This window comes from Neophocaena asiaeorientalis, unplaced genomic scaffold (assembly GCF_003031525.2).
Source record: "Neophocaena asiaeorientalis asiaeorientalis breed wild unplaced genomic scaffold, Neophocaena_asiaeorientalis_V1.1 scaffold169, whole genome shotgun sequence".
Classification (NCBI taxonomy): Eukaryota; Metazoa; Chordata; class Mammalia; order Artiodactyla; family Phocoenidae; genus Neophocaena; species Neophocaena asiaeorientalis.
In genome coordinates, this window is record NW_020172187.1 from 2437824 (window position 1) to 2465391 (window position 27568).

The following is a 27568-nucleotide window of genomic DNA, read 5'->3' on the forward strand; positions in this document are numbered from 1 at the left end:
GCAGGCAACTTTAATAAAGTGATGATGACAAAAACTGTCATTAAAACATATTTTGAGTAAATCTAACATTTTCCAAGAAAAGAAATAATAGCCACAATCAAGGGAGTTAGAGAGTTCATCTCCTTGACAATGCAGAGTAAAAAAAAAAAAAAAAATGGAGATGAAACCTGGGAAAACTGATTATTTCTTCTAAAAATGTTAAACCAATGTACATAAGGCATCTCAGCATAGGACCAGTATCTGGGTTGTTAATAGGTCTTTATGGTATTTAAGTACATTTTGACTGAGATTATTGGATGTTATCCATAAAAATAGTTGTGGAAATGATTAAAATATTGATCTAGTCAATTAGATCAGTTATAACTGTAGTGATAGTTATGAGTACATGGCAAATAAAAAAGATGTTAACATAAAATTTCACTATTTTTGATTAATTTTGGAGATACAAATCAAAGTTTCATTCTGGGGATTGCTATTTTCTTTATTATCTGCCCCCAAATTTTATTGTAAGGACACTCTGTCCCGATTTCAGAAAATATTGAAAAATTTAATATATATAATGTTTCCTACTAATAATTTACAAAATAATAAAGGTTTATGAATTAACTATAAGTTAGTAGCAATATATAACATTAAATAACATAATTACTAATGTGTTCTTAAAGAAAATTGACTATATTATTTTGCTAAAGGGGAAAAAGTCCTCAGAAATCATTGCTAAGGTAAAGTATCTTTTTTTTTTTATTAATTTATTTTTACTTTTGGCTGTGTTGGGTCTTTGTTTCTGTGTGAGAGCTTTCTCTAGTTGCAGCAAGTGGAAGCCACTCTTCATCGCAGTGCTTGGGCCTCTCACTATCGCGGCCTCTCTTGTTGCGGAGCACAGGCTCAGTAGTTGTGGCTCATGGGCCTAGTTGCTCTGCAGAATGTGGGATCTTCCCAGACCAGGGCTCGAACCCGTGTCCCCTGCATTGGCAGGCAGATTCTCAACCGCTGTACCACCAGGGAAGACAGTACAGTATCTTTTGATAGAATTCTATCTATGTTTGATTTGGGGAAAATAAAATTATATTAAATAATCATATAAGCTTTTCTTAGCATTAAGCAAAATAATACAAACTTTAATGATTAGTAAAAAAATATCAATACCAACCCAGAAATGGGAATCAGTACATGAGAATATTTTTATATTAAGGTTATACTCCATATACTTTAAAAGTCTGAAGACTGAACCTAAATAGATTACAGTATATTGTAAATTTAGAAAAAAGGCCAAAATTAACTTCTAGAGATTAAAACTATAATATATGATATTAAAAAAATACATTGGATTGGATTAACAGCAGATTAAGTAGTGCAGCAGGAAAGAGTGTTTTGGAAAGTATCCAAAATGAAACATAGGGGAAAAAAAGATTGGGAAAAGAAAGGAACAAAGTATCAGTGATTTAAGGAAACATCAGAAAGTTATACATATATGTGAGTGAAGTCAGCAAAACAAAAAAGAGTGATAGAAGAAATATTTGAAGAAACAACTGCAGTTTTGAAAATTTGATGAAAGAAATAAACCCACAAATCCAAGATTCTTATTGCATTGCAAACACAACAAACTTGAAGAAAACTACATCATGACACATAATTGTCAAATTTTTAAAAAGCAGTGATAAAAGGAAATTTTCACATCAGCCAGAATAAGTAAAATACATTAGATACAGCAAAACAAAAATAAGAATAGTGGTAGATTTCTCATTCGAACTAATTTAAGTCAGAACATAATGAAACATTTTAAAGTGTCAAAGTAGGGACAAGGCAAAAAATAATGAAGATGAGAGTGGAGCTTAAGTAGAAAATTAAAGAAACCAACAGATAGTTCTTAGGGAAGAACAATAATACTGACAAACCTCTAGCTAGAGTGATCAAAAAAGAATGATTAACATATACACACTACTATATATATAATAGATAACCAACAAGGGCTTACTGTATAGCACAGGAAAATATACTCAATGTTTTGTAATAACCTATAAGGGAAAAGAATCAGAAAAAAATATATATATATATACATATATAACCGAATCAATTTGCTCTACACCTGAAACAATTAATACAACATTGAAAATCAACTATACTGCAATTTTAAAAAGTTTAAAAAAAGAAAGAATGATACATAGATTACCAGCCATAGGAAATAGAGATGGCTTTAAAACAGTCTATGGATACTAAATAGATGGAAAATACTATGTTCAATTTTATGTCAATAAATTCAACAACTTAGATAAAATAAGCAAATCCTCTGAAAGACTAAAACTACCAAAGCCAACTTAATAAGAAACAGATGACCTAAACAGAAATACACCTATTAAAGGAACAGAATTTTTAGTTAAACTATTCACACAGAAAAAAATGTCAGGGCCAGATGGCTTCATGAGTAAACACAATCAAGTCCATAAGGATAAAATAATGCTAATTCTGCACAAACACTTCCAGAAATTTAAAGAGGAGAAAATGCTTCCACACTCATTTTACAAAACCAAAATTACCTTAATACCAAAATAAGACAATGGCATGACAAGAAAAGGAAAAAAAGAAATCCATCATGAACATAAATATAAATATTTTTACAAAATTCTAGCCAATTGAACCTAACAATATAAAAAAAAGTACAGTAAGTTTTAACCAAGCGGAGTTCATCCCTATAATGCAAAATCAGTTTAACATTTGAAATCCAATCAATATAATTCATTACATAAACAGCCTGAAAACAAAAAACATACTGCTGAAAAATGCAAAAATAGTTGACAAAATACTAAAAATGACAACAAATTAGTAATAGAACATGATTCCTTTGTTTTCATGTGCATTTATGTAAAATAAATAACTAACGAGATATTTAATGGTGAAAGATTCAATGCTTCTGTCTAATATTAGGTGCAAGGCAAGAATATCCCCTTTCACTGCTTCTATTTAACACTGTCCCAGAGGGTCTAACTAGTGCAATAGATCAAGGAAAAGAAGCAAAATATCTAGATTAAAAAGGGAAAATTAGGGGCTTCCTTGGTGGCGCAGTGGTTGAGAGTCCACCTGCTGATGCAGGGGACGTGGGTTCGTGCCCTGGTCTGGGAAGATCCCACATGCCACGGAGCGGCTGGGCCCGTGAGCCATGGCCACTGAGCCTGCGGGTCCAGAGCCTGTGCTCTGCAATGGGAGAGGCCACAACAGTGAGAGGCCCGTGTACCGCAAAAAGAAAAAAAAAAAAGGAAAAATTAAAACTGTCTCTGTGGAGATAATTCTTGTTGAAAATCCTACAGAATCTTCAAAGCAGTTATTAAAGCTAATAAATGTGTATTTAACGAAGTTGCAATAAATTAGGACAATATAAAAATTTAACTGTAGTTTTACATGCTAGCAGTACATAATCAGAAATTAAAATATTTAGGAAGTATTAAAATATGAAATACTTAGAGATAAAGCTGAACAAATATGTGCACTCTCTATTCACTGAAGGTGCAGACTATTGCAGACTCTTGCTGAGACAAATTTTCAGATCTAAATAAATCGAGAAATAGTGCATTAATTGATTAGACTCAATATTGTTCTCTAAAAAGTGGTATATGAATTTGACACAATCTCAATCAAAATTGCAAAGACTTTTTTATAGAAATTGACATGTTGATTTAAATATCCATACAGAAATGCCAACACAATTGTGAAAACAACAAAATTAGATGATTTACACTTTCTGATTTTAAGAAAAAGCAGTTTCAATAAGACTTTAAACAAGACAATGTGATATTTGTGTAAAGATTTGATTAATGGTCACTGGAGCACAATAGAGTCTTGAAATAGACCCACACATATGTTGTCAATCCCTCCCATGATACAGCGTGGGATTGCAAGTGAGAAATTCCAGTCAACTCTCCATAAATCCCTATCTCACAAAATGCAGAACTAAGTTAAATGGTTGTTTTAAATTTCTAAGCTTTAGAGTAATTTGCTATGTAGTAAAAGATAACTGAAATACACTTTGTATTTAGTAACTTCCTCTAGAATTATCCTAAGATTTAATCACCATCCTTTTTCCATTTTAATTTCCTCCCTCAAAAATTGAGAATTTTTATAGCTCTGTGATCTAACTTTCTATCATCTGTCTTGTCTATCATTTATCTCTTCTCTTTTTTTCTCTAAATAATTCATAGTACATGTATATACATATAAAATATGTATATATAATAAATGTATATATTTATCTATGCACCACATTGCTATGGGACAACACTTAAATTCTCAGAAGCTCTTTCTTCTAAGCTCCTGCTTAGAAGGTCTACAACACACTCCTCTAAATCTTCTAAAGGTATTTTTAAAAGGACCTGGAACTAATCCCTTTATTTGATCTTTATCTCATGATTCCTTACTTTAAGAATATTTTGCTTTCAAAACAATGAACACAGGAAAGAGTTTTACTCTCCAAGTAGGCAAACACTGGCTCCTGTATATCTCCTCTAAAGTCAGCTTAACTGTGTTCTTTAGTCCATCCCTCTCTTCCTATACCTTATGTGCATCACACAGAGGACAACTGAAAATTTCAACATGATGCCTAGAAATAGCATTAGCCAGATCCCTAAGTCCATTAGAAATGCTTTTCCACCTTCCATGTTACCAACAGTGAGAATTTTTAAATTGTTTCATCATTATGCAATGTGAGACATTGTATTTTTAGCCTGCTATAGCAGTTTCCTCACTAATTTTCCAGCATCTACTAACAGATTTCACATCATTTTCTAAACTTTTCTAAGAGTTTACTCACTGCTTTTCAAGCTTCCACCAACTACCCTTTCCAAATGTTTTAGAATTTTTGTTATGCAGCACCACACTTATAATTTTTCTATCAGTCAACTTATACTACATAACAAAGTACCCTAACACTAAGCAAGTTAAAACACAAGCATTTATTATTTTCTCATGATTCATAGATTTTAGCAGTTCTTCGTGCCTGACCCAAGTCAACTGAGGCCAGATGGTCTAAGTTACCTCACTCACATGTCTGAGGGTTTGGGAGCTGACATATCTAAGAAGATCTCTTGCATCCTCCTAGCCCAGACTTGTTCACACTGGAGAATAATGTTTCCATCTTCAAGAGAAGTCACGTCCCAGTGCAAAAGAGCACTTCGAGTACCAGTGTGTATCATATCTACTATTTGCAAATTGCAAAATCAAATCAAAGTCTGATTCCATATTCAAGTATTGGAAAATCAGAGTTCACCTTTAAAAGGCAAGAATGTCAAACTCATAGCACACAGGGACATGGATACAGGGAGGCAGAAACAAACTGTTAATCATTACCAAATTAATCTAACAGGTAAAATAGCTGGATCATGTTAAGTGAGGTCCTCTTTAGATCCTTATACACATAAAATGAGACCATTTTGCTGAGAGACTAATAAGTCAAATGTAGTGGGCTTCTGTTAGACTGTTTGCAAGACTCTGTACTCCTTTGTAGAAAGACCTCCTTTGCTACGATACTAGAAACCATTTATGAACATGCCCACTGAAGTATGGATGAATAGGTAAGTGTAAAACAAGTAGAACCAATTATGTTCTCTTGTTCAACAATTTGTGAGGAGTAAGACTTGGTTTAGATCAATGTCAGGTGCATGAATGAAGGTTTACAAATTCTATCTGCTCTTTTTTCCTTCACTTCTTGATTCTTTATTGATCAATAATTTCTAGTTCTTTGAAATACTCCAGTGTCCTTTCCATAAATTTATCCTCAATGTTTATTTGCATGTTTTCATGATTAGAATAGTTTGCAATATCATTCTGAAACTTATAGTTAAGACTTTTTATTTAAGGAAGTGACTTAAAATTCAGGGACAGATGTATCTGATTCCAAAGCTTGTGATCTTTGCACTGAATCATGCTGCCTCATCACATTGTAATGAGACAAAGAGAATTAAACTTACTCTTTTCTCCTCTGTGTTTCTCCTGGACTCTGCTCCTGAGGAGAGGAGATGAAGGCAGAATTACAGGAGACTGCTGTGGCACAGAAATTGACCACAATCTGTGATAAAGACATGATGGATCAGAATTTATAACCTTACTCTTACAAGTTTGCTTTTACATAATCTTTGTTTTTGATCTTTGCTTTCTAGCAATATCCACAGCCATACACTCTCCTTTAACTCTCTCTTCTTCATCACGTTTATTAAACTTTGTTTTATTAGTATTCTCATGCTTTAAAGTTACACAGCTTTTTTTTTTTTATGCTGGTACATTTTGTCAAAGTGGAAAATATATTGGGGAAGCTTTTATAAAGGAATAGACAGTTAAATTCAATGATCACAGTATCTGGACATTTTACTGGGTATATTTTTAAGTATATATGACCTGTTTCCAAAGGTACAAAATATCTTGATATCTTTAGAAAATATTGAGGTAGCTAACCTCAGACGGGGCGTAGTGTTGACATGGCTTTTCTAGGCCCTGAGTGTTTCACATAAAATAAAATCTCTTTCTCAACCTGTTGATAGAATATTCAAAAGTCCTTATACGATTCCTCATAAAAAATAGGTATTTAATTAATAGTTTCTTTCATTAAGAAGAAAGTAAAGTCCTGAACATAGTAACAGTAATTAGTTTCAGTAATAAAAGACTCCAGTTCAGAACACTTTCCTGCTTTGATCATATTTATGGTCTTTGTCATACAGATAATTCTTTCCAGCATGAAGATATTATTGAATACATTTCCCTGTCATGAGATGATGAAAGCCAGTACTATTCATATTGGCAGTCTTAACCACAGATTCTAGCATTCTTAACCACAGATTCTAGCATTGAGATTTGTATCTTTCATCAAGAATCATCTTTTAGGGGGATGGGATTAACATATACACACTACTATATGTAAGATAGATAGCCAACTAGGACACACTGTATAGCACAGGGAACTATACTCTATATTTTGTAATAAGCTATAAGGGAAAGAATATATATATATATATATATATATAAAATATGTAACTGAATCACTTTGCTGTACATGTAAAAATAACACAACATTGTAACTCAATCAACTATACTTCAGTAAAAAAAGAACCACCAAAAAAACCAAAAAGAATCATCTTTTAACAAACTCTTCTAGGATTTGATCCAATTAGCATAATCAGTAATTCCATAAAGCCAATATTAATTTGAAAAGCCAAAAATGTTCTTTTCTGCCCAACAGAATCAATGGTTCAACAGCAAATATTTATTGAATATACATTCTGTGCTAGAGAATTACAACAGCATTATCTAAGGTGAAAATTTTCCAAAATAGGGTGTTGTGCAAAATACACACATTACATTATCACCTTTCTCAAGACCGTCATCATTATCTTCACTATCATCTTATAGTGTATTTAATAAATACTGAAAAATTATTATCACTTTAAATTATCTTCTGTATATTTCCCACAAATTAAAATGAAGCATTTTTTTCCATACACTAGACTCTTTACATTCCATGGAAGTCTATTTCTACTATAAATAAACAAGGTATATACCATAGAGAATGAATATGAATAACATAACAAATGTGCTAGAGAATTACAACAGCATTATCTAAGGTGAAAATTTTCCAAAATAGGGTGTTGTGCAAAATACACACATTACATTATCACCTTTCTCAAGACCGTCATCATTATCTTCACTATCATCTTATAGTGTATTTAATAAATACTGAAAAATTATTATCACTTTAAATTATCTTCTGTATATTTCCCACAAATTAAAATGAAGCATTTTTTTCCATACACTAGACTCTTTACATTCCATGGAAGTCTATTTCTACTATAAATAAACAAGGTATATACCATAGAGAATGAATATGAATAACATAACAATATATGCGTGAACTCTAGTTCACAAACATAGAAATGTCTGGCAGAAAAGATGAGGAAATTGTTTGTACTTAAAAACATATAAAGCAAATCTGCAGAGAGTGTGGTGAAGTTTATTATTTAATATTTATAAAACTACTTCAATATTTTGGTATAATCACATACGTTTTTATGACTACTACTGGAACCTATGGGCATTTCTATATCTACTTCCTGAGATTCCCTTTGAGGTAAGAATGAGTCCTCTGTTAAGCAATTTCATTCACTGAAACTAATGAAATTCCATTTCTCAGGATGATTGGTACGCTGCCATGTGGCTTATTTAAAAGTAATCACAATAGTATTTAGTAGGTTTAGAAATAATTGAAATGATTGCATTATTGGTATGTTACAATATAATGAGTTAGAAGTGCCTAGAAGATTCAGGATTTATATTAAAAGACTTTGATTAGTTTTCCTGGAATTGGGAGGGAAAAGTATATGTATAGAAGTTTATTATACTGTTGAAACAAGACTGAATAAGTTTAAGATGCAAAGTTTGTAACATAATTCTTCAATAAAATTACTGGAGTTTGGGAAAAATTAAAGGTCCTACTTTACCAAATTACAAAGAAAAACTTTCTCAAATTGTTTTCTATGTATTAATAAAATACTGTATGGGGAATTAATTTGAGCCAATTTAGTAATCTAATTGAAGCATTTTGATTTTGATATAATTCTTTCATTTATTTGAACCAAATAGACTGATTTGGATATTAAGTATACCGTAGAATGTTATAAGACTAATATGTGCTTTTCCTAAATACTTAAAAATGGATTTCAGATACTCATATATATATAAATTAATTATATAAATATTGTGTGCTTTTGTGAATCAGTAACTGTGCAAGACACTATATACCACCATGAAGAAGGCATATAACAATCTTTATAAGTACTATGATGGAGTAAACAAGACAGGACAGAGAAATATAGAGTAGGGGTGTCTTTCCCAGGTGTAATATAAGAAGAGGGTGTCAGTGAAACCACTTAAAATTCACATTTAAAAAACAATAATTTTGAATATTCTTTATTTTGAAATAATGTTAACCTTACAGAAGGTAGCACAAAGTTACCACAGACTTTCAAATATCCTTCACTCAATTTCCTCTAATGTTAAACTCTTGCATAACCATGGTTAATAAACGAAATGAGGAAATTAATATTGGCACAATACTATCAAGTAAACTACATACTTTATTCAGATCTCCCCAGATTTTTTTTTTTTTTCCAGTACGTGGGCCTCTCACTGTTGTGGCCTCTCCCATTGTGGAGCACAGGCTCCGGACACGCAGGCTCAGCGGCCATGGCTCACGGGCCTAGCCGCTCCGCGGCATGTGGGATCCTCCCGGACCGGGGCACGAACCCGTGTTCCCTGCATCGGCAGGCGGACTCTCAACCACTGCGCCACCAGGGAAGCCCTCCCCAGATTTTTTTACAGACCATTTTATTGAGCTAGATTGACATGTAAAAAGGTGTACATACAATACTAAATGTATACAATTCAAAGGTTCTTACATAATATATGCTCATGAAACCATCACCACCATTAGGATATAAACATATCCATCATCTCATGAAGTTTTATCCCATCCATATTATTCTTATTCTTATTCATATGTGTGGTAAGAACACTTAACATGAGATCTACCCTCTTAGTCCATTTTAAGGGTAATACAGCATTGTTAGCTATGGACACTGTGCTGAACAATAGATCTCCAGGACCTCTTTATCTTGCATAACTGGTTTATTTCAAGGGTCTAATCCAGGATCCCACACTGCATTGAGTTGTCATGTCACTTTAGTTTCCTTCAGTCTGTGAGTCATTCAGTCTTTCCTCGCACATCATGACCAGGACACTATTAAAAAATACTGGCCAGGTATTTTTTAGAATGTCTCTCAATATTTTTGATACTTTTCATGATTACAATGAAGTTACAGATTTGCAGGAAAATACCAGTGAGCTGATATGCCTTTTTCATGACATCATATGTGGCAACATGATATCAATGCATCATGTTGCAGGCAATATTGATCTTGATCATTTGATTAAGAGAGTGTCCCTCCCAAGTTGCTTCTGCAAATAATAAATGTTTGAGGGGAGATGCTTTAGGTTATGCAAATATCTCATTTCTCACTAGAGTTTACCCACTGATTTTAGCATTCATCAGTGGATCTTGCCTATAGCAATTATGGCAACATTAGTTTTTCAGTGTTGATCTTTCTACTTCTCTCCTTACTTATATATTCATTTATTGGAATTTTTCTGTAAGTAAGGGTCATACTTACCAGTACTTATTTATATAGGTAATCATTATTAATTTGTATCAGTGTACACTCATGGGTATTTATTTTATTTGGAGGGTTATACTATTATTTTTAAATATATTTTTATATAATTTTACATTATTTTATTTCATTTATAATTCATCTGGCAACAGGAATTGGTTATAATTCAATATTATATTTTTTAAGATATCCTTTTATTACATTCATTATAGTTAATGCATATAATAAAAATGTTTACAAATATCCTTAGCCAAATAATCAAATGACAGTCAAGTTATTTTCTTTAAAATATTCAGTTTCTTTCTCCTTTAAAACTTTCAGTAATAGACATTTAAGTTAAATAATATCATAATACAATAGCTTTATATTGATCACTTATCAATCTACAAAATGGGAATTTTTTCTCCCTAGAATAAATTTTGATATTTGTTGCTTTCCTTTGTATTTGTATTTTTGACTTGTTATTTAGTGTAATATATCTAGTAACATAATCCTGAGGCAACATGGATTTTTAAATGGATGTAAATTTGAAAAAGAACTAGCTAATCACCCGAAAATAAGGAGAGCATGCATTGAAATGCAGGGTGGCATCCACCGTCAGAGCTTTCTGCCTCCAGTTGCTCTTAGAATGCCTCAGTGTCTAGCTCCACTCTCACAGTGGAGACAGGCAAACAAACAGTGGACAATGACTATACTTCCCCTTTTCCATAATTCTACAAAATGTCATATCTCACAACTCAAAAGGTAAGATCTGGAACAAATTATAAGGAGTAGAAGTTGATAGCACTTTGAAATAACTTAGCAAATATTTATTTCCCCTGTAAACATGATAATGTCTTTGTAATTACAGATTAAACTAATTTGGAACAGAGAAGCTCACAGGGAATAGAATTTTATTGATTTCATATTATCAAACACAGGAGAATATGAAATGAATGTGTGCATTGTTTACTTTTTCAGTCCTGTAATAGTGTGTTTGAACTTCTTTAAAAACTACAGAAAATGAACATGGCTGTCATCCTCTTTTCCTGGCAGGTTATCACTTAAAAAGCATTTATAAAACTTGCAGTACTTGGAGTTTTTTATATTACACTTTCTGCCTTAAAATATTTTTGGTCAAGAGTTGTCATTCTTTATGAAAGATAAACCCCTATTCTGAATCAAGTACTTAGAGAGAGGCCCTGTGTTCTCCAGAGTTGGAGAGACTGGCCTTGCCTCTGCTTGAAGTTTATTAGTTTTATTGTCAACTAAGTCAAAAGGGAAAATATAATTATTTTGGTACATTGTGCCTGATTTCAGAGTAATATGCTCTCATAGAAACATATACAAATAAACTGTTCTTTCTTGTCCATAATTGATCCAAAATAATAACCATTACATGTTTGTAAATTTTTGCTTTACATTTACATGAATAATCCACTAAACACTTCTGTCAAATGTACAGCAACTTCAAAAAATTAAATATAAAACAAAATTTTATATGAAATGTCAGCCAAACTCAAGAAGATATAGTTGGAAATTTTAACATGTATTGTATTTTCTTGAATGTAAACATGGCCAGCATTAGTTCATGTGGTTTAATAATATTTGCAAATACTATGAAAAGAAAGAAAGAAAAAAAGAAGGAAATAAAAAAATGAAAAGTTCACTTTGCACCAAAGTTTAGATGGTGTAGCTTATATGCCCAAGTGATAAATAACTTAAATATTTCTGAAATAACTTAAAATCTGTAGGTTTTTTAAACCATCTTTCAATTGTATACTCATAGAAGACTAACAAAAGCCATGAGCTCCCTCCCCAAGGGAAAAAAAAATGTTCCTACCAATATGTACATGCACAAAAATACATGTAAGATTTTAGAAATTATTTCAACCCTTTGAAGTACACACATGGATCCATAGATTTTTCTTGTCTTCTATGGTATGCCATCTTGTAGTAATGGAATATAGACAACAAAATATAAAGTAAAGAAGATATGAAAGTAGAAAAAAAATAAACATTTTGGTACTGGTATTTGGAGCACCATATCCACAGAAAATATGAGTTTTCTAGGGTTTTGAGAACAATAAAATTCTTCCTTTAATAAAGTTTAAACTAAATATTATACCCTGGAAAGAAAAATGTGGAAAGAAATGGACAGCATACTACTTTAGGAAGAGTAACACTGAGACAATAATGTGAAATCACACTAAAGTCTTAAATTAACATCACGTGAGAATCACTGATTAAAAGGAAAGGATGAAGTTGACTTAAAACTCTCACTAAAAAATGAAAGAAAATGCTAAATGTTACAGTCACAAAAGGCAGGACACAGGACAAACAAATGCTACCTAATTATTCTCTGAATTGATTTATTGTCAGTGTTAATTATCTTATATGTATCTTTTGATGATCTCAGTTTTTGTATCGATAAAGCTATGTGATCAACGTATATGTTATGTTTGATACTTTCACATTAATAAACAAAATATAACATAGTAAAATACACAAAAAATAATACCTCAGTAAGATTTTATCATTTATTATGTGGAATTTTTTGAATTTTACCAATCCCATGCTAAATCATATTGTTCAAAAATACAAAGGAATGTTAATTAATATGGAAACAAAATTAAGTATGGCTAAAAATAACAGTATATCCAGAGAAATAAGAAAAATAAATAAATAGAAACACAAAATATCACCAGCAGTAAAATAGTAAAACAATATCACATTAAGAAATTTCCTGGATCATTATGATGTACACCTGAAAAGTAATATAATTATGTCAATTATATCTCAATTAAAAAAATAACAAATTAACCATCTTAATCATTAAAACAAAGGAATCACCCATATATAAGAGTTCAACTTAAAGTGCCTCCAATATGCATTTCAGTTGATTCTTCTGAGTATTATAATGATGTGTAGAGACAAATATAAAAATAATTTCATTTTCTCATTCAGAAAAGTATACAAACAAAACCTTCAGCTCTATAATCTAAGCTATGTGTTTTTTTGTTTTGTTTTTTTAATCTTCCTGAACGTTAGCATACATTCTACCCAGAAATTTTGTTGTGTATTGCTTAGCCAGACAATACATTGATCTTACCAGGTCTACTCCTAGCTGCTCTGTTCAAACTTAAACTTACTTTTGAGGAAAATAATAGCTTTTGAATAACTTCTTTAACATTTATTTCTGGTTTATTCCCTTCCCATAACTTGTAGTGACCTTTACTTTTTATATTTTTCTCCACAACAGAATCAGCTTGACACTAGGTGCCACCAAAGCTAAATTCTGACTGAGCAGCACCCTGATTTTTTTTTCTACCCCTGGCCAATTAGCAGGAAATCACCAAATTGTGTTCTACTGAAACAATTCACTAAATGACCAATTTACTCAGAAAATTTGCCAAAAGAAAATTTCCTGAATGAATTATTCTCCAAATGAACATTCACTGTATTATTGAAATATTCTTTTTCCAAAGTTTTGGATTCACCAAAACTGCAGCTTCTCTGCAATAGCCTTTGTGCGAGTCACTGGCCCAGCTGGGTTGACTTTCAAATATGCGTGTTTCCTTGTTGAACTATTTCTAGTTAATATGTGAGCTGCTTTCTCTCTCTTATTTATTTTTTTAATTTATTTTATTTTATCTTATTTTGCAGTACGCGGGCCTCTCACTGCTGTGGCCTCCCCCGTCACGGAGCACAGGCTCCGGATGCGCAGGCTCAGTGGCCATGGTTCATGGGCCCAGCCGCTCCGTGGCATGTGGGATCCTCCCGGACTATGGCACGAATCCGTGTCCCCTGTATTGGCAGGCAGACTCTCAACAACTGCGCCACCAGGGAAGCCCTCTCTCTCTTTTTTAAATTAATTTTTCTCAATCTTTTAAAATCTTTTTTCTTCTCTCTTTATTGTGATATTACTGATATACAACATTGTATAAGTTTAAGGTTAAAATGTGATGATTTGGTACATGTGTATATCACTATATATTTACACAGTGGAGTTAGTTTACACATTCTTCATGTTGCAGGATTGTCATTTTGTTGTTATTGCAGTGAGAACATTTAAAATCTACTTTCAAAGCAACTTCAAAATACACAGCAGAGTTAATCATAGTTACCATGCTGCATATTAGATCCCTGGCACTTATTCCTCATGAACCTGGAAGATTTTAACGCTTTGACCAACATCTCATTTCCCCCATCCCCTAGGTGCTGACTATCACAGTTTGCTCTGTCTTTCTATGAGTTCAACTGTTTTTTAGTTTCTACATATAAGTGAGATCATAGTGTATTTGTCTTCTTATATTTGACTTATTTTACTGTGCATAATGTCCTGAAGGTCCATCCATGTTGTCAAAATGGAAGATTTTCTTCTCTTTTATGGCTGATATATAACACATCTTCTTTATTCATTCTTCCATTGATGGCAACTTAAGTCGTTTCCATGTCTTTGCTGTTGTCAATAATGCTGTAATGACCAAGGGAATGTAGATAGCTCTTAAAGATCCTGATTTTATTTTCTTTGGATATATATCCAGAAGTGGATATGCTGGATCATATGGTAGTTGTATTTTTAATTTTTTGAGTAAATTCTGTGTTGTTTTCCATAATGACTGCAATTTAAATTCCTACCGACAATGCACAAGGGTTTTCTTTTCTCCAAATCCTCACCAGCATTTGTTATCTCTTATCTTTTTGATAATAGCCATCCTAACAGATGTGAGGTTGATATCACATTATGGTTTTGATTTGCATTTCCCTGATGGTTAGTGATTCTGAACTCTTTTTCATGTACTTGTTGGCCATGTGTATGTCCTCTTTGGAAAAATGTCTATTTAAGTCCTTTGCCCATTGTTTAATTGAATTATTATTTTTTTTTTGTATAGGGTTATGTGAGTTTTTAAATATATTTTGGAAATTAACCCCTTATCATGTATATGATTTGCAAAATTTTTCTCCCATTCCATAGGTTGTCTCTCAGTGTGTTAATTGTTTCCTTTGCTGTACAGAAGCTTTTTAGCTTGATGTAGCTCTACTTGTTGATTTTTGCTTCTGTTGCTTTTAGTTCCTTCCAAAAAATTCTTGCCAAGACCTATGTTGAGGAGATTTTTCCCTGTTTTCTTCCAGGAATTTTATAGTTTTAGATCTTACATTTAAATCCTTAATTCCTTTAAGTTATTTTTTGTGAGTGCTGTGATACTGTGATTTATAATAAATATATATTTTGGTCTTGGACTATAGTTCCTGGCTCACAGCTCCCAAAACTCTTGGAATTACCTGAGCAAAAAGAGTAATAGGAACGGCTTTTGTTATACTATTTGGTTTCTTTTCCTCTGTGCCTGAATCACTTCAGAACCATAAAGATGGAATGGATGTGTTATCCTTTCTAACATACTGGTAATCTAGTGAGTAAACTGTTTCCTTAGTTCTATGAGCAAATTAATCAAACCCAAGGAGGGGCTGTAGGAAATTGTGACTTCTAGCCAGTTTAGAAACACAGGCAACAACTTGGACTTGTGAATGACACCAGAAGTGGGAGCAGTCTTGTCGGGGCAGTCTTGTGGCTTAACTTGTGGAATCTGATGCTATATCTGGGTAAATAGCATCAGAGTTGAGTTGAATTGTAGGACACCCAGTTGGGATCAGAGAATTGCCAGGTGGTTTAAGGAAAAAAAAAACCTCACACATTGGTGATTGGAATGAGTGTAGAATCATTAATGGTGTAAGAAAGGGGTCCAATTTCATTCTTTTGCATATGAATATCGTTTTCCCAGCACCATTTATTAAAGAAACTATCCTTTCTTCATTGAGTATTCTTGGCTTCCCTGTCAAATATAATTTGACCATATATATGTGGGTTTATTTCTGGGCTCTCTACTATGTCCCATTGATCTATGTGTCTGTTTTTATGCCAGTATCACACTGCTTTGATTAGTATAGCTTTCAGTACATTTTGAAATCAGAAAGTGTACTTCCTCCGAAGTACACTTCCTCTGAACAAAGTTCTTTGTTCTTTCTCAAGATAGCTGTTCAGGGTCTTTTGTGGTTCCACACAAATATTAGGATTGATGTTTCCATTTCTGTGAAAAATGACATTGAAATTTTGATACAGATTCCATTCAACCTTTTGGTAGTATGGACATTTTAACAATATACTCTTTTAATCTGTGGACACTGGATATCTTTCCATTTATCTGTGTCTTTGTCAAATTCTTTCATCAGTGTTTTACAGATTTTAGTGTATAGATCTTTTGCTTCCTTGGTTAAATTTATTACTAAGTATTTTATTGTTTTGATGCTATTGTAAATGAGATTGTTTTCCCTAGTCTTTTTCAGATAGTTAATTGTTAGTATATGGAAATACAACTTATTTTTGTATGTTGATTTTGTATAATCCAACTTTATTGAATTTTTGACTACTTGTAACAATTTTTGGTGCACTCTTTAGGACTTTCTTTTGCAAGATCAATTCATCAACACACAGAGACAATTTTACTAATTTTTTTTCCAGTTTTGATGTATATTATTTATTTTTTATGACTAACTGCTCTAAGATTTCCAGTACTATATTGAATAGAAGTGGTGGGTAGTAGACACCTTTGCTTTTTGCTGATCTTAGAGGGAGAGTTTTCAACTTTTCAACTTTGAGTATGATCTAGCTATGGTCCTGTCATATATGCCCCTTATTATGTTGAGGTATATTCCTTTTATACCCACTTTGTTGAGTGTTTTTATCATGACAGGATGTTGAATTATGTCAAATGCTTTATCAGTGTGTATTGAGAAGATCAAATAATTTTTATATTTTATTCTATTAATATGGTGTATCATACTTACTGATTTGCATTTGTTGAACCATCCTTGTATTCCAGGGTTAAGTTCCACTTGATTAAGTGTGTGATCATTCTGAAATGCTGTTGAATTTGGCCTGCTAGTAATTTATTAAGAGTTTTTCATCTATATTCATTGGCAATATTGACCAATAATTTGCTTTTATTTTGGTGTCCTTATCTGGTTTTGGTATCAGAGAAATACTGGCCTCATAAGATTATTTTGGGAGGGCTGCAATTTTTCAGAAGAGCTTGAGAGGATTGGTATTATATTTTCTTTAAATATTTGGTAGAATTCTCCTGTGAAGCCATCTGTTTCTGGGTTTTTCTATGTTGGGAGACTTTTGATTATTGCTTTATCTCCTTAGTTGTTATTTTCCTATTCATATTTGAGTAGGCTTGGTAAATTTTATGTTTCTCAGAATATATCCTATTCTAGGTAGTCCAATATGTTGGCATATAGTCATTCATAGTAGTCTCTTATGGCCCTTTATATTTTTGTGGTATCAATTATAAAACAGTGGACTTAACCTGTGCTTTAGAACAAATGAACTTAACAGATCTAATAGATGTATGTAGAACACTCCATCCAATTGAGCAGAATATACATTCTTCTCAAAAATACACAAAATATTCTTCAGGTTAAAGCATATGTTAGGTCGCAAAACAATTCTTTAAAAAATTGAACAAACTGAAATCATACCAAATATCTTTTTCAAATTCAATAATATGAAGGTAGAAATCAATAATAGGAGGAAAACTGGAAAATCCACAAATATGTAGAAGTTAAACAACATATTCCTAAACAACCAATGTGTCAAATAAAAATGAAAAAGGACATTAAAACTGTCTTGAAACAAATGAAAATGAAAACACAATATATGAAAACTTATGGGATGCAGCAAAAGTAGTATTGTGAGGAAAATTTACAGCACTAAATGCCTACGTTAAGAAAAAAGAAAGATATAAAATAAACAATTTAACATTAAAAAATTATATTGGAGTATAGTTGATTTACACTGTTGTGTTAGTTTCAGGTGTAAAGCAACACACATGCATGTCTATTCTTTTTTTTTATTAATTGTTTTTATTGAAGTATAATTGCTTTACAATGGTGTGTTAGTTTTTGCTTTATAACAAAGTGAATCAGTTATACATATCCATATACATATGCTCCCATATCTCTTCCTTCTTGCATCTCCCTCCCTCCCACACTCCCTATCTCACCCTTCTAGCTGGTCATAAAGCATCAAACTGATCTCCCTCTGCTATGTGATTGCTTCCCACTAGCTATCTATTTTACATTTGGTAATGTATATATGTCCATATATACACTACCATTCTCTCACTTTGTCCCAGCTTACCCTTCCCCCTCCCCATGTCCTCAGTCCATTCTCTAGTAGGTCTACATCTTTATTCCCATCTTGCCCTTAGGTTCTTCATGACTTTTTATTTTTTTTAGATTCCATATATATGTGTTAGCATATGGTATTTGTTTTTCACTTTCTAACTTACTCTGTATGACAGACCCTAGGTCCATCCACCTTATTACAAATAACTCAATTTTGTTTCTTTTTATGGCTAATATTCCTTTGTATATATGTTCCACATCATCTTCATCCATTCATCTATCGATGGACACTTAGGTTGCTTCCGACACACATGTCTATTATTTTTCCACTTCCATACTGTTCTCCATAGTAGCTGTACCAATTTACATTCCCTCCAACAGTGTAGGGGGGTTCCATTTTCTCCACATCCTCTCCAGCATTTATTGTTTGTAGAATTTTGGATGATGGCCATTCTGACCAGTGTGAGGTGATACTTCATTGTGGTTTTTTGATTCACACTTCTCTAATAATTAGTGATGTTGAGCACCTTTTCATGTGCTTTTTGTCCATCTCGATGTCTCTTTTGGAGAAATGTTTATTTAGAGCTTCTGCCCATTTTTTGATTGGGCTGTTTCTTTGTTTGTTTTTGATATTGAACTGCATGAGCAGTTTGTATATTTTGGAGATTAACCCCTTGTCTGTCACATCATTTGCAAATACTTTCTCCCATTCTGTGGGTTGTCTTTTCATTTGGTTTACGGTTTCTTTTGTTGTGTAAAACTTTTAAGTTTAATTAGGTCCCATTTGTTTAACAATTTAAATCTCAAGGAAGTAGAAAAAAATGAACAACTAATCCTAAAGTTAGCAGAAGGAAGGAGGTAAAAAAATGATAGCAGAAATAAGTAAAAGAGAAAATAGAAAAACAATAGAATATATCAATGAAACTGAGTTAATTTGTAAGAAAGAGAAACAAAATTGACAAACTTTTAGCTAGACTTTGAAGAAAAAGAGTACTCAAATAAATAAAATTATAAATGACCAAGGACATTACGATTGTTTCTGCTTTCTTATGGTCTTGTTTTACATCTGCCCTTGTAGTGACCTCTGCTTATTCTCCAGCATCTCCCTAGCCTCAGCTCTTTTCCTGCTCCATCTTACTACACCTGCCTCTGATCTTTAATAACTGACATAGAATTGGATTAGAGTAGAAAGGTTGTTAGGAGACTGAGTAGCCTGGGAAACTAGGGAATATATAAAATGGCATAAAACTTTCTCCAAGATTCTTTCATTTTCTTTCCTCATAGAGTCAGAGGCTGCATGAGTCTGACACTTAACTCCCCAAATCTAGATACTAATTGCCATTAGAAAGTGTCCCCCTATATTTTGAGCAGAGAGGTCCACTTTGGTACCCTTTAGAAGCAGTTGGGATATTAAGTCTTTTGAACAATTAAGAAAATATTCTGGGACATTTCCTTAATAAAGGAATATAATAAAATATACAATAAATCCTGAGTACTGGCATGATCTTATTGCCTTCCAGGTAGCTTTCTAAATCACCAAGCTGCTTTCTTTCTGCAGCAATTTCTTGCTTAGCAAAGAAAATATCCTCAGCTGTTCTTGTGTAGAAAAAATTTTAAAAAATCATATATGCCAACATAGGGGTCATTGCAAATGTACTATTAAGTAGAAATTTAAATACAGTAAGCATTCTTAAACACACTTTACTTCAACATCAACAAAACCCAATTATAAAGATTACTATACATAATGTAAGCTTAGGATAAAATGAATAAATATTGGTAGAGTGTTCACCAGACACCTCTTCTATCAGAATCCAAATAAGTAATTATAAGTCATAACCAAATATGTTTCTTTGATCTATGACAGAATAGTGTCAACATCAAGAACCCAATATGAACAAGATATCAAATTTTTAATTAAAGACAGTACTCATACCTGTTCTTGCTGACCTTGTCTCACTCATCTCAGCCTAAGTCTAGCCCTAACTCAAAGATTTAAACCCTTCACAGATAAAACATAAATTATCATAATGCATTCCTCATTAAATTGTTCCTTTCAGATGTCATCATCTATTTAAAGCCATCTGAACCCCAAAGGGTCAAAATATTATGTATTATTATTTTTTGTTCTTTTTATCACTTTCTCAACCTTGTCTATCCTTGCCTACCCTCTATCTTGTTTAGTTGGAATTCTCCAAGTTTCTTCTATGGATGTCAACTATGAAAGTAATACATACTATGAGTAGTTAAACTTGTATTAAGCACCAAACCCCATCCTTATTCTATAAAGGTATCTCAATAAATAATTGTTTAATGAGAAAATGAGAATGTGAAATATTTTTTGGTGGGAACGCACAGTCCACCAATCCTTAGAAAAGTTCAACTCCCTAAGTATCTCTTTTCTTAATTGCTGGGAGATAATTTTCTATGGTTATCTTATGTTTATGTATGTTTTCCATGCAGTGGCATTTTAATAACTCTTGTTCCAGGCTATATTTTCAAGGATACTCGCATAACATGCATCCTTGGAAAATAGATACAGCATCTCCCTCCAAAGCAGAAGAGAGAGTTGTTTGCTGACCAGGAGAATGTTCAAGCAGATTTGCTCATAGTCACTTTAAAGGATTAGGTTGTTATTCACTGCTAGCTCAGGGCTCCTCTACTGTGATGCAAATTCACATCCACTGAGTCACTCTGCATCACTCTGTGGGATTTGGCAGGTAAGTAGACCAAAGCAAACATGACACATGTGCTGTTTGATGTCATTAGTGAAGTTCTTTGGCTCTGACCCAGAAGTCTCATGTCTTCTGTCAACACCTAAGAAACTGTAGCTGCCTAAGTCATTAGCTTGTTGACAGGGTAATATCACAGATCCTCAAGGTTTTTGACATCAATAAACACCTTGTGTAGTAAATCATAAAGAATATGAATTAAAAAGTTACTTCCTTTGATAATAGGAACACTGCAACATGAATATCTATTTTCAAAATTAGTGACATTTGGAGTTTCAGCTTGCATTTCATAGTTTTTACACATTTTAAGCCAAGCTCTCAGGACATTAAATTACTCAGAATAGGTAAAAATGAGCTCTGGTAAACAAGTTGACCCTCAAATATCTCAATACATGCCCTCCATGGTGGTCCTTCCAGGAAAGGTGAGAAGTATTTTCTGATTCAACACAAAAGTAAAGACTATTACTGAGATATTGAGACATCTTTGCCCAGAAATAGTCATATGGCTGAATTTTACAACATAAGAACCAGATTTTTGTGGGTCCAGGAAGGTGAATATAGACTATGCTTTGTTGCACCCTCAGCTTAGTGCCATATTTTGAATGGGAAGAAGACATGTTTCTTGCCTTCAAAATTATAATAGTTTTAATGGGAATGAAAGAGTAAAAAAAATAAAAGGCAATTATAATACAGAAAAATAAGTTGTGTAACAGCTGTACTCACTGTAATTGTGTAATCCAACTCAGTGTTTACTTAGGGATATTTTCTTAAAAGAAGAGGTAGCTAAGATGAGATACACAGGATCACCAGCTATTAGCTCAGAGAAGCAAAAGTGTGAGAGATGAACCTAAATTAATACATTTCATGGTTCTAGTATCTCTTGCAATTGGTCTGGAATACCTGGCCTTGACATTCACTATCTCTACCCTCTCATGGAAAAAGAGACACACATATCACACAGTACACATCTCATTAAAAGCAGCTTTTATTTGTAAAATACGTGTAGGTGGAGACACATGGAAATCACAGAACGATTTGAGTATTTCAATTTGGTGCACATAGTTTTTTTTGGTCCAGAACAGCTCACTTGTCATTATTCTTAAGATATTAATTCCCCAAGTCTGAAGAACAATTGTCTTTCAGAATTCATGTCAGTATTTATTCATAACAAGCTTAACTGCCGCTAAACGCAGCATTTATAAAAGCAGGTAGTATCTCTACAGATAGTGGTTGGGTCCTTTCTGGCGCTACCTGCTAATGTGTACAGGGCTTTGTCTCTGAGCATGGAACTTCCAACTTAGCACTGGGACAGTTTATTTCTTGAGGTCTGAGACATGAAAACACTGTCATTAAAGTCTTGCCATTTAGTTCGGGACTCGGTGACACTGGAACTTCTCTCTTTTTCTTCTTTGAGTGGTTTTTGAAACAGAGGAACTAAGGATAAATCACAACAGAAGGTATGAGAATAAATTAAAGTTAGTAGCATTTAAAAAGCCAAACAAGCGTCAAAAATTGACCCGAACAAAAAACCAAACAAGAGTCAAAAATTGACCCGAACAAGAACCAATTTAAATATTGATGTGAAATCATTACCACAAATTCCTTAAGTGACCTTAAGTGTTAAATTCATTTGAAATGCAAAAGCTATTTTCACAGGATAATTTAGAAGGCAGTCAGCAACTTTGTGTCAGTTTAAAGGAGAAAAATATATATCAATACAATTTTATAAAACAGAATTATGTTTAGAGGTAATTTTAAAATAATCTTTCAGCTGGACTCTCCTGGTTTCCATGGTGTCTACTGGGGCAAAGTGACATGCCAATTCAAAATTGACTAAATAAAGAAACGTTCCAAATGAACAATGAGAATGGCTTAGTAAATGATCATTGCTAATGACACTGAACAAACAGGTTAATTGGCGCTGGGAATCTGAGACATTTTGTATGTCATTTTCTGATAAGGGTGATAATATTCCTTATTTTTTCCTTAACAGTATGCATTACCCTGCCATATGAGAGGCAATTTTCCTAGTCTGAATCTCTCCTTCTGTGCACTAAGCTCATTTTCATATCAGATAGCTCTAAATGAAGAGAGAGGTCTGTGCCAGACAGTAATGAAACGAAGACCTACTGTTCCTGTAGGAGGGGAAGAGAACAGGAACATTCTTTGCTATTGGATTTGTTCCTAGTGTTAAACATAGGCTGCTTTCCTGATATCAAAGTACCCAAATTGATGACAACACTCTCCCTTTCCCCTAAGCTGCTCCTCTTCTAGTCTTCCCTGTTTCTAATAATAGCCCACTGTCCAAGCCACCAAACAGAGTCACTGCGTTCACCATCCAACTCCACTATTTTGACACCCTGTCAGTTAATCACTAGATCCTATGGACTTTACCTCCCAGTGTACTTCAAATCTAGTTCTCTCCCCTCTCTGCACTCTAATATGGCTCTCAGATGACTGTCTTAATACGTTTAAAACAGAGCTGGCTTCTCTTCTTACCACTGGGTCCGGGGGATGGGGGAGATTAGTTTTAATGCATATCAGGCAGTATCAGTTGGCTTCCAAAACCCCTGTAGGGATTTCTTCTGCATTTAAGAAAACATAAATTATCTATAGCCTGATCTACAAGACACTGCATCATTAGCTTTCAACCTGCATTTCCAAGCTTGCCTCTTTCACTGGTTATGGGACACTCTTTTCCCCTTTCTTTGTCTAATCCTTATGAAACCAGATATAATTTCCTCAATGAGATCTTTGCTAGCCTTTCCTCTTTTATTATAACTTTCTCTTAGAATCCCATTTTTAATGTAAGTATTAATATTTAATAATTATGAATTTATTTTTTTGTTTTTATGATTAAACATCTTTACTCCCAAATAGGTTATAAGGCATATGGGGACAATAACAATATTTAATTAATTGAACACTTTATATCTACAATATATTCTAGAAACAAGAAAAATATTTATTGGATAAAGGAACAAAAATTTTCAAGTGTTTTGTTTTGTTTTTGTGTTGTACAACTACAATCAAGATAAATTTCCCAGTCCAATCTATGTCTTTATACCTAAGTTTTCTATTTTAGTTCAATATTCCTAGTACCTTAAGGAACAGACTTTCATGACTGCTTCACTCAATAAAATAATTCTCTATACTTGTTTTATAAGAAAATATTGATTTTAATGTTTTTTGAATAAGTAATACACTTACATTGTTGCAAATATTTTATTTGGCACAATGAATAGCTCATGCCAGGTACCAGGCACTCAGCTCTCTTCTCAGGAGACAATTCATCTAAACTGGTTTCTGATAATTGTATCACAGATATTCTACATATTTACATGCAATATATTTTATAATACCTCCCTCCTCTTCTTCCTTTTTCAAATGTTAGCATATATCTTTATTGTATACCTTGACAATATATATAGGTGGTTCTATTATATATATATATATGTACCTATATATAATCTTAACCTTTTATTTTGGAAAATTGCAAACATACACATGGTAGAGAGAAAGTATAAGGGACCTCCAAATAATCATCTCCCAGCTCAACACTTATTCAGATTGTGCCATTTTTTCTGTTTTATCTAACCCCCTCATTTGTTGCTGTTGTGGTGGTGTTATTTTCCTGGAGGATTTTAAAGCAAATCCAGGCATAATAACATTTTCTTTATCTTTATGCTTATAAATTTTTTGTGCCTATGAAAATAAGGACATTTTGGGTAAATTTTATTTTGATGTAATATCCATCTTACAGAGAAGTTTCAAGAGCAGTACAAAGTCTCTTTCACTTTTTAAAATAAGGATAACTAATAATAGCAGCTAACAGTAAATGAACACTTGTTATTTTCCAGGTACAGGTACTAAATGTTTTTCATTTATTATATTACTCAGCAATTGAACTATCCAAATATGAAAACTGGAGGTGTATTACTGACTCGCATTAGCTGTGAAATTGAACTTATCTACATCATAATTCCCTTATGTGTAAAATGGGAACAAAACAGTTCTCCACATACTGGTAAGACTTGTGTTATCCTTTGTCAAGTGGGCAGCTTTGGGTGGGAAACTCACTGAGATTAGCAAAAAATTCCTATAAAGCAATATGATGGCTGAGGCAAATTGCATTGTCCTTGTATTGAAGTTTAGATTACACTCTCTACTCTGGCCACCCTGCTGGAGTGTTCTGAAGCCCAAATCAGGCAATACATGGGAATGTATTTTGTAATTTCAAAATGGTAAACAAATTAACCTTTTAAAATTATTTCAGTTATGTCTATACCTATGCATACTGATCACAAGTTCACTTTTGAGTCTAAAAAAACAAATTTTATAGAAATAAGTTATGTTCCTTTCTATAATTTTCCAAAGTTTATGAGTATATTATTCTTAAAATTAAAAGAACTTAAAAATTATAATATTTGAAAAATAATGAAAGAAAATAATACGAATACATGGCAAAATATTCAAGAAGAATGAGAAAAGCTAAAGCTTTCATTTACCCCTAGTTCTGTGACAAGGATGCTATGAAATCACAGTGTTGCCACTTCACCAGTTTGGATATTCTAAGCAGAAGGAAGAAGTTTCTAAACTGAGAACAGAAACCTATTTAGAAATAAGTCAGGGAACGGAGGGAGAAGAAAGAAGGTTCACTGCAGCTGGGTGGGAATAGCACGTGCAGAGGACTGAAGTCAAATGAGAGCACGAGAATGAGCTGCACCAGAAGTGAAGGCCTGGGGAAAGCCTTTGTACACTGCATACTCGGAATTGAAAAAGATAATTTCCTAATAGCTACATTAAATACCCTGTTCTGCAATTTAAGAACATGACTTCCTATTGTATTATTGGTCCTTTGGGGAGTAATTATAGCAGGCTTCCTGGGAAAATGTTTAGAAAGATCAAACAAGGAAAGGGAAATGAGCTCCTGTCTTTAGATAAGAGTTCAGACAGCCAAAGGTATTGCAGTAGTAGGTGAGAAAAGAAAATTGGATGTGAAAAAAATTTGATGTAAGATGAACAGGACAAAGAAGATCAAAAGTTTTAAACGTGAGCTGAACTTGAGTCTTCCACATGTTTGCTTGTGTGTGTACACAGGCTAAGAAAGTAGAATACACTATATCTAAAGATAGAAAGTGTGTAGGTTAAAATTCAGCTAATACAATGCAGAAAGTATTATTTCTTTTCATTAAAAGAGAATATTAAAGCATGTTTTTAGTAGAACCCAAACATTTTATTCCATGTCACTTCCTAAGTTAGTTAAATGATTTTGTACAAATATTACAAAAATATAAGTGACCAGTTTGGGGCAAAATGTGGAAGTTCAGACACTAATTTAACCTTGGAATAAGAACAGTCAGATAAAACTGGAGTGTTTTCTGGTGCAGTGACTGAGCTGGCACAGTGATTTAATTTGATTGAACAAATTCATCACTTACAGATGGCAGAACTGAAACTGCTTGAAGTCATTTGAGCTGCCAGTACTGAGATAGAAAAGATCCTTGAATTTCTATTGTGGAAAATGTGCGATACACAGAAGTAGCTTTCAAAGCAGTTCAAGGAAAAGAAGTTGCTCAGTCAAATTCAGAGAATGTCCTGAATCGTTTTCAAAGTGACTACATAAAATTAGGGTCATGATCTACAGAATCGGTCTATGTCCGAACTGATTTGAGCTGGCTACACCTGCTTCAGAGAAGTGTCCTGATTTGCTGATTTGAAAGACAGGAATGGAAGATGGCAGTTCAGGGATCTTTGTTTCCATGGGTGACTTTCATCCTCAGTAGAGACTTCTTTTAGAGAAATTCATAGTTGAAAGTAGCATAACATGAACCCTAAGCCGTCTTCAAAAAGAATGTGTATTTCCTTAGGTAGTTCTACCTTAACTCTAAGCTGAAACAGCACTCCTAAACCAGATCATCAAACTGCTATAAGTGTAACACTTAAAGCTTCAGTCTTCAAAGTCATAACCATGGGGCGCCACAGGTATATCAGAAGTTACCATTTTGTTATCTGTTGCTATGATTTTTTAATTCATACATTTCCCCATGAACTAATATAGCCTTTGCTTTCTCAGCAATATTAAAAATGATCATCACTTTAAACCAAACCAGAAGTAGCAGGGTTATAGAGATAATTCTGGCTTAGCATAGGAAGTCCCTGTAGTCTAATAGGATTACCTGTTGACATCTTACCACACAATCTAAAATGAGTTCTAATTCCATTTATATGTGTTATATTCACTGATTTACAACCAAAATTGATGTGTGAAAGTATTGCATATGTTACTCTGCAACATGAATTGTTATTACTACACTGAGATTTCTCATACAAAATCAGTACCCAATCACTATTTAAATTCTGGTAAATAAATTTTTAAATTTATTATTTCCAGCCCATTAAGATCACACTCTATAACCCCAATTCCAAATATTACATATTTTCATCTATCTACTGGGCATCACACAG